The sequence below is a fragment of the Alosa pseudoharengus genome, unplaced genomic scaffold (genome assembly GCF_046254945.1).
Source record: "Alosa pseudoharengus isolate Yale_2024_CS ecotype anadromous, Long Island Sound unplaced genomic scaffold, YU_APseudo_1.1 YU_APseudo_1.1_scf_6, whole genome shotgun sequence".
Lineage (NCBI taxonomy): Eukaryota > Metazoa > Chordata > Actinopteri > Clupeiformes > Clupeidae > Alosa > Alosa pseudoharengus.
In genome coordinates, this window is record NW_027468848.1 from 13,641,529 (window position 1) to 13,644,028 (window position 2,500).

The 2,500-nt window shown below is 47.4% G+C and overlaps 1 protein-coding gene across 1 annotated transcript in view; it reads left to right on the top strand.

The window, feature by feature from the left end:
• The window catches only part of gpat2 (glycerol-3-phosphate acyltransferase 2, mitochondrial), an 81,994-nt gene that overhangs the window by 64,225 nt on the left and 15,269 nt on the right, over positions 1-2,500 (top strand). The gene's annotated exons all lie outside the window — the stretch shown is intronic.

The window sequence follows — 2,500 nt, forward strand, 5'->3', positions numbered from 1 at the left end:
GTCGGTGCTCGGGAGATAGGAGCCAGTGGGTTCTACTTCACCGCCCTTCACAGGTGACACTGTGTGAAGTGAGGATGATGGAAACTAAGTCCAGAAGACGCAGAGAGGTGTGTGTGTGTGTGTGTGTGTGTGTGTGTGTGTGTGTGTGTGTGTGTGTGTCAGTGTCATACTGTAACCAAGGCAGCATAGAGCCTCACAGGAACTGGAAGTGGAAGACACATGCTCTGATGTCTGACTTTCATCTCTCTCTCTCTCTCTCTCTCTCTCTCTCTCTCTCTCTCTCTCTCTCTCTCTCTCTCTCTCTCTCTCTCTCTCTCTCTCTCTCTCTCTCTCTCTCTCTCTCTCTTTCTTTCTCTTTCACATTGTTCTGCTCTCTCCATTCCCTCACCCCTGGGTTTGTTCTGTTGAAAGCTTGTCTGATTGCTAATAGTTTGCCTCTCTCCCTCCTGCAGTCTCTCTCCCCCCCCTCCTTCCCTTCTCCATCTCTCTGGCTGTGTGTGTGTGTGTGTGTGTGTGTGTGTGTGTGTGTGTGTGTGTGTGTGTCTCTTCCCACTCGCTAACCTGTGTGAGTCCTCCTAGTTGGCTCTGAACTCCCCAGAGGACGCGGCACGACGACCCCCTCGCCGGAGACTCGTTAAGACACATCATTTACTCTCCCATTTTTAGACCAAAATAGACACCATCTCCGTGACAAACACCCCTCCGCTCTGCTCGTCCGCATCCGCAAGCTCTCACAAAACGCACAAAAGGTGGAATAGATGAACGCAGAGTTTGGACGGAATGCTCCGTTCATCTGTTGCTGCATCCGTAATTAAAATCGAGCATAAATGAAACTTTGAGGAAACGCACCAGATGGTGAAATCAAAAATCCTGTTTCAACCCCCTCTGGTGAAATTTCATTACCATCCAGGCAACATCCTGGACACAGTCCACTAGCAACATCCTGGATTCCATTCTCGCAAAATCCTGGATGTTGTTAAGATGGCATTAGAATCATAAGTTGGTAAAATTTCACCATGTGTCTGGGTTTTCCCAGATCCCATCACAAATGAGCCTTTAGGAACAGCTCCCATGTGTGTGGTTTTTCCCAGATCCCATCACAAATGAGCCTTTAGGAACAGCTCCCATGTGGTGGTTTTTCCCAGATCCCATCACAAATGAGCCTTTAGGCTGGGTATGGGGAACAGCTCCCGAGGGCAACTGTGGTCATCTGGGCATCTGGCTTCATGGGTAGCATGTGTGCTTGTCCAGTGCAGTCTCCTCTTTACTTTTACATGTAGTAATTTGCCAGACACTTCTAAAAACATTTCGGGGAATTTTATTCACATTTGCATTCGTTAATTCAGCTGAGGCTTTTATCCCAAACTACTGTCAAGTGAGGAACAGCTCTCAAGAGCTAGCAATAGGAGACGTTAGAGTAAACAATAACTGGTTTTCACAAAAACAAGAGAAAAACTAAAGCATAGCAGTGAAGAAGACTTCAGCAGAAAAAGAACGAGGATAATGTTTAAAATACATTTATCCCACTTCAAAATGAGGTGCAATACAAGCAAGTAGCCAAACAAGGCAAATCTGAAGTATCCTGTGTGTGTGTAAGTTTCGTGCCACATAAGGACAAAAGTAAGAAGAGGCCAGAGAATTACTACAGTATGCGTGTATGTCACAGACTACAGTATGCGTGTATGTCACAGACTACAGTATGCGTGTATGTCACATACTACAGTATGCGTGTATGTCACAGACTACAGTATGCGTGTATGTCACAGACTACAGTATGCGTGTATGTCACAGACTACAGTATGCGTGTATGTCACAGACTCGAGATACCAGTCTCAGTCCAGTAGTGCTCCTTCCACATTCTGTAGTGGGAAGTAGGAGATATTCAAGTCATATATTCACAGCCAGAAGAAATCTGCTGCAACTGTTTGACACAGTTATGTCCACACAGACTAGAATCCCATTGGCATGATGGCAGCAGCCTTACCCATATAACAACTATGGCCAACGTCTCTGGAACGGTGACTTTGTCAATACGCTGCTCTGCTGTGGCAGCGGTTATCCCCAGTTCCTGAAAGGTCCATCTAACGAAGCGTCCACAGAGCTGAACAGAGCAGAGGACACGCCTTTGGGTAGCCGTGGCCTACTGGTTAGGACTTCGGGCTTGTAACCGAAGGGTTGCCGGTTCGATCCCCGACCAGTAGGAAAAATGTGGGCGGGGGAAGTGATTGAGCACTGCTCTCCCATGCCCACGTCCACGGGCACATAACATGAGCAAGGCACATAACCCCTCACTGCTCGCCGAGCGTTGCTGTAGCAGGCAGCTCACTGCGTCGGGATTAGTGTGTGCTTCACATGTGTGTTCAGTGTTCACTGTGTGCTGAGTGTGTTTCACTAATTCACGGATTGGGATAAATGCAGAGACCATATTTCCCTCACGGGATCAAAAGAGTATATATACTCATATACTTATACTTGGCCGCTACAGCTGTGCCTGACAGCC